Source organism: Camelina sativa, chromosome 15 (genome assembly GCF_030686135.1).
Source record: "Camelina sativa cultivar CO46 ecotype springtype chromosome 15, ASM3068613v1".
NCBI classification, from domain to species: domain Eukaryota; kingdom Viridiplantae; phylum Streptophyta; class Magnoliopsida; order Brassicales; family Brassicaceae; genus Camelina; species Camelina sativa.
This window is the reverse complement of record NC_141894.1, coordinates 15,022,339-15,028,629: the sequence shown is the minus strand read 5'-3', so window position 1 is coordinate 15,028,629 and position 6,291 is coordinate 15,022,339. Positions and strand designations below refer to the sequence as shown.

Here is a 6,291-nt window from a genome sequence, read left to right as displayed (position 1 = left end):
GACATTAAGATCATTATATGAACACTCCATTCGCTGACTGAGTTCAGCAAACTTCTTAGCAGTATCCAAAGATCCGCTAGCTTGACCCTGAAGAAGTTGTTGCATCATTTGCTTCATTTCTTGATCTGGGGTTGGAGTAGGCTGAACTGGTTGAGGGCAGAATCCTGGTGGTGGTCCTGAGGGAGCTTGGTATCCTTGATGGAACTGTTGTTTAGGGATGAATCCCTGATTGTAAGGCACAAAAGGTTTTTGTTGACCTTGTTGTTGCTGCTGAGGAGGGTACACCTGATCCTGTGGATTTGCAACATTGGTGCTCCGGTAAGACAAATTGGGGTTCGTCTGATAGGGGTTGTAACCCTTGTTGTATCTACCTTGATTCTGGACGTAGCTGATCTCCTCAGACTGCTCACCCTCCCCATCTTGGACGTGAAAATGTTCACCCTCAGATACAAAGTGGATGCTCTTTTGTTGGTTGAGCAAGATGCGATCAAGCTTCTCATTGACATTCTTGAGGTCTCTCTTGTACTTCTCCTCAGAGCCAGCATCTCCTCTAACTGTGCGATCATAGTCGTCATGGTAGTTGCCATCAGACTGGGCGAGATTTTCGACGAGTTGCCAACCTTCATCTATGTCTTTGTTCAAGAAGTTGCCATTTGAAGCAGTGTCAAGCAGCATGCGTATCTTTGGAAGTACACTACGGTAGAGAGTGCTCAGCAGTGACTCGTTACTGAATCCATGGTGTGGGCATTGGCTATGGTAACTCTTGAAACGCTCCCAGGCTTCGCAGAATGATTCTGAGTTCTTCTGAGAGAAACTGGAGATATCATTCCTGAGACGTGCTATTCTAGAGTTGGAGAAGAACTTGGCCAAGAAAGCTTTTTTGCATTCGTACCAAGTGGTGATGGTACCCTTGGAAACATTTTTCTCCCATTGATGAGCTTTGTCTCCCAGGGAGAATGGAAAGAGGCGCAACTTGTAACCATCCTCACTCACGCCGTTGATCTTGGTGAGACTGCACAGACGGTCAAACTCGTCCAAGTGGTCGAGTGGATCCTCCATAGGCAATTTGTGAAACTTGTTTCCTTGGATCATGGAGATCAGACCACTTTTGATTTCGAAGTTGTTGTTCTGCACGGCGGGAGAGACGATTCCAGCACGCTGAGTATGAGTGTTCGGTGCATCTCCAGCACCAATGTTTTGCAGTCTCGGATTTGGTCCGTTAGGTTGTTCCATAGTGATTGGTGCGGGATGATCAGTGAGTTGACGAGCTTGTCGTGGTCTTTGTAACCGATTGATGTTGTCGATAGCAGGGAGGAGATTCTGATGTCCTCTTGATCTGGTGTGCATGCAATGCTGCAATCAACAGGTTCTTGAGATGCAAAACAAACAAGCAAACAACCAAAACAAGTCAGTACTCAGAATGATAAGTGTAACAGAACTTAATCTTGCAAAACTTGAAATCTCAAATGTAGCAAAACGAATCCCAAATGGCAACGGCGCCAAATAGATAATAAGATTCTTGTGTCTCTTAGCAAATAGATGAATGCAACGGCGCCAAATTGATACTAAGATTCTTGTGTCTCTTAGCAAATAGATGAATGCAACGGCGCCAAATTGATACTAAGCTTTTTGTGTCTTATCCTAGTAGGTTCAATTAACCTTATGTGTTGTAGTACTTAAGGTGTCAATCCAAATGGGATGTCGCTAACAATCAAGATACAATCAAGAAGTCACAAGTCAAGCCAATTCAAAAAGAGTATTTTTCTAACAATCCTAGAATGGTCAAAATACAAAACGGAAATGAATTACAGAAACAGAAACGAAAATGTATGACAAGAAGCAAGCAAGAATAAGTGAAATTGAAAATGATTCTAAGCATGAACAAATGAAACAGTCTCGGGAATGTAATATCAATCACAAAGATAAAAGTCCTAAGGATGGGAGTAATTGATGTCGGTGGAGTATCCTAGTCTACAGAGTGTTTAACATACCACAAGCAAACTATCCCTAAACAATGAACGTTACGACTTAGCTAATCCAATCTCTTGACAGAAGCTACTCAGACTCAACCACTTCCAAACCTAGCTCTCGCTAGAGAAACATGATCAAGCATGGCATGACAAACAAGTTCATTCACGTCTACAAACATCCTAGACAGCTAATCTCTTAGGCTAGGAGCGTAAGTCTCTGGCACTAGTTGGTCAGACATTTCATCGAACACCTTTTGGGTGTGGAAATGTCTCAAACTTAGTTCCAATTGATCAGAGAGAAACTAGTATTTCTTACTCTAGTCCAGAAGGGAATCATACAATCAACGCTTAAACACTCTACATCCTAAGAACCTCCACCTAATCTATCCCATCCTCAAGAACTAACGCACTACTCAGATCCGGAAATCATCTTCAACAATACAAACTCATAAAACATTAAAACAAGCATTCTTAGATAGGTAAAAATGAGATGCACAAGTTTGTAGAAGAAATCAAATGCAAATACTCAATGTATTAAAAGATATCTGGATACAAGTCTGAGAACGGTTTTTGGTGGCTGGGGAAACCTTACAAAATAAAAACGAGATAAAAACTAAGATGACGTCGCAAAGACTTAACAAAACGTATTTATAGTAAAGACATAAAATCCCTAAAACTTAAAACGACAAGATGAAGAGTCGGTTTGGGAATCTCCTGAAGCGTGTAAGATGGAACGTCTTCCTGACATGTGCAAACGAGTAATGGCTCGAGTGAGTGATGGCGTTGGCTCAAGTGGAGTGATGGCGTTGGCTCGAGTGGAGTGATGGCGTTGGCTCGAGTGGAGTGATGGCGTTGGCTCGAGTGGAGTGATGGCGTTGGCTCGAGTGGAGTGATGGCGTTGGCTCGAGTGGAGTGATGGCGACTTGAACGGCACGACAGTTCGACTCGAACGGCACGACTCGAATGGCACGACAGCGCGACTTGATCGGCACGACTCGAACGGCACGACAGCGCGACTCGAGCTGGATGTATACGCTTCCACTGAAACGATGATAACTTTTGAACCACTTCCGATTGGCTTGAAATAAACAGCATTGGAAAGATGATTCAATTCTCTACAACTTTGATGAAGACGTCAAAAGCTGAATCCCCCGACCGGTGGCACGACAGCGCGACTCGAACGGCACGACTCAATCTACGGTCAAGGTGTTGCTCGAGTGGGTGACTCGAACGACGTCGAACAGCGATCCAAACGGCGATGCTGAGCGATGTGTTCCCAACGTCTCCTAGATACCTGAAATACTCCAAAATGCACAATGTATGCAAGGATGATGCAAGAAATACCTAGACATGCAAAGTGTATAGAAAAGACTAGAAAATGTTGCAAAACAATCAGTTGTCCTAGCTAAAAGCATGATAAACATATGCTAAAAGGAGACAAAATATAGACATATTATCCATTGGTGCCCGCTTGGACGGTTATCTGATTTACTTGGACCGCGAGGCTTCGTTGCTTTGGGTATCCCTAACTCTACTACTGTTGGTTCGGTGCTCTCCACACCACGTCATCGCCATCATCATTTCGACCTTACAAACAAGGTAGAACTTGAGCTAACCAAACTCAGAGATAGAGGACTATCCCCTGGGAAGGATGTCTCCCTTTGGAGACAATCTAACCTACATTTTCAGCCACGGTTCTCCTCGTCTGAAACTTGGAAGCAGCTTCGCCACCCAGGGCAGTTAGTGAGTTGGCATAGGGGCATTTGGTTCTCCGGATCTGTCCCCAAGCACTCCTTTATGCTTTAGTTAGCCGCTAAGAATAGACTAATGACGGATAATCATATGGTGACTCGGAATAGAGGTGTTAATACAGCCTGTGTCTTTTGCCAAATGCCAATGGAAACGCTTGAGCATCTCTTTTTTATTTGTCCCTACTCTTCACGGGTTTGGGCAGATTTATCCCGTCGGCTTTTACGAATTTACTACACTGGACGTTTCTCTCAGCTTCTCAACTTGGTGTCAACAACAACATTCTCTGGGACAGCTAGTTTCGTTCTTCGGCTTGTCTTCCAAGCAACTATCCACACTGTTTGGCTGGAGCGAAATTGGTGTCGCCATGGGGACACTCCGACCTCTTCAGATCGTATGGTTCAGTTCCTCAACCGGCTTATTCGTAACAAACTACTGTCTTTTCACCGGGTTTCTCGTACCAAGTATAGTTTTTCATTTATGATTTTAGCTTAATCTTACTTTCTGCACAAAGATGCATAATTGTACCAAGGACTTTTTTGGGTTGAACATAATTTAACATTCATTCAAAAAAAAAAAAAACCCTCATAGTATCCATAGATTACAAATTAGCTCTCAAAATTTCAAAAATACAAAATAACCACATATACACTAAACTTGGTCACTTCTATCTCCATCTCTTTGACGATGCTTAAGAAATTGTAAAGCCTTTTTTTTTTGCGGTATAATATAATTTTTACACGTAATCTCTAGTATGGTTTTGTTTGTTCTTATACTATACACCATACACTCTATACTAGCCTACTAGGACTCAAAATCTTTATTCAAAAAGTTTATGCTAAAATTTAAGATTGTAGTCTGTAGACTAGAATAATAGAATACAACAACAAAAACTTATAACTTACATCAACCATTTTTTGTTACTTAACTGACTACTGAGAAGTGAGGAAGTAGCACAACAAATACAACTGTTTCTGGATAACGACTGATTACATTTCATATTGTAATGTAAGGTTTCAACCTTATCACATTTGGTCTTGTTGTCTATAATTCTTTTTTTTTTTTGTTTACTTCTGATTTAGGGCAAGTTTATCGGTGGGTTTTAATTTTTAGTCTCTTATGTACTGTTGTAATTTTTAATGAATATATTCTGTACTGTTTATAAAATAAGAACCCTTGAGATTATAATAAAAATCATCCTCTCCAATGGTAGGATATAATTTTGAGTCTTTTATTTTTTAAAATCTAGTTTTTTGAATCTAATCTCATTCAACTTCATCAGTTATGAATGAACAAACAACCAAAACAACATTGAGCTTTTGATCCAACAAGGACAATTCATACACTTCATATTAAGGTGAATTACCTCAGCCTCAGCGAAGTGCATATAAACAAAGTACCTCACATTTGGATCACTGTTTTCCAAAGTCATTGTGATGGGTCTTGTTGTGTTTGTTGGAGTCATCACTGTACTCATCACCAAACTCGAAAGATTGTAGACTGCTACTCTGCTCATACACATAGTGAAACCGATTAACCTTCCTTCTTTGCCATTTAATCTTGCCCCCGCTAGTACCCACAGCCCTTCCAATAAATCCAAAACATACCAAGAAGTCTGCAAACCGAAGTATCACATAACAATTATCAGAAATCATTAGCTCTAGGAAACGTACAAAGATTTTGGCAATTAGAGTGTTTCACAACAATGGTTATGAGATGAACCAGAGGAGAATAAGTGGTTGTTGTTTGGTCCATGACCATGACCATCAGTTTGAATGGCTCAGATATGATAAACAATCTCAAACTCAAACGATAAAACTACAAAGCAAACTCCCAATGTAACAAATCCCAAGGTTTACAAACTTGCAACAATCTAATTTCAACCTCCCCAGATTGTTCTCCACTTCATCCACCGAGAACAAGAACACCAAAGTCTATTGAAAATATAAAAATTTATGATGGCAGAGAGAACATTCCAAAATAAAAGTCTACACTTTCAAATCAACGAATAAACGGGCAAAGACTCAAAAATGAAGAAACTTTAATAGGTATAGAATCCACACAACTTGACAGAAACCCATCACGCAAGTTCTAAAAGAAAGACATGCTCTACTACCAAACCCAACAGCCTCTCACAAAATTGAAGAAGCTAAAAGCGAAATCAAATGAGAGAGAGAGAGAGATTGAGAAAGGATACCTTGAGAGAGGATGATCAAAAATCAAAGAACCCTAATTTGGGATAAAAAAATCAAACAACCCCTAATCGCGAAATCTCCTCCGCATCACCTCCGACCCCAACCTCTTCTTGATTCCATATCCTTCGATTCATCTTCTTCCTTTGTCGAATCGGGATTCTATCGCGAGAGAAAGAGAGAGAGACAGAGAGAAAAAGAAAGAAAATTATCTCGGGCATAATTTGTTTTTCTTCTTCTATTAATTTCTTTGGCCAACAGAAACGTGACACGTACGGTCTCTTATTCCAAATTTGAGTCTACTAAATAATAGGTCCTCTTATCTTTTTTTCTTTTATCTGATTTATTTTTAATCTACAAAACACTTAAAACCTCTCTTA

The 6,291-nt window shown here is 40.5% G+C and overlaps 1 long non-coding RNA gene and 1 other non-coding gene across 2 annotated transcripts; one reads left to right on the top strand and one right to left on the bottom strand.

Moving 5' to 3' along the window:
- Positions 1 to 730: 730 nt before the first annotated feature.
- On the top strand, positions 731 to 837 carry LOC147926658 (small nucleolar RNA R71). Its single transcript, XR_015583109.1, has one exon. It is a non-coding gene; the product is annotated as a small nucleolar RNA R71 (small nucleolar RNA).
- A 4,058-nt stretch (positions 838 to 4,895) lies between these two features.
- LOC147926657 (uncharacterized) lies at positions 4,896 to 6,115 on the bottom strand. The gene is made up of 2 exons (XR_015581382.1): positions 5,917 to 6,115; positions 4,896 to 5,334 (listed from the first exon to the last, which is right to left on the bottom strand). It is a non-coding gene; the product is annotated as an uncharacterized LOC147926657 (long non-coding RNA).
- Positions 6,116 to 6,291: the final 176 nt, after the last annotated feature.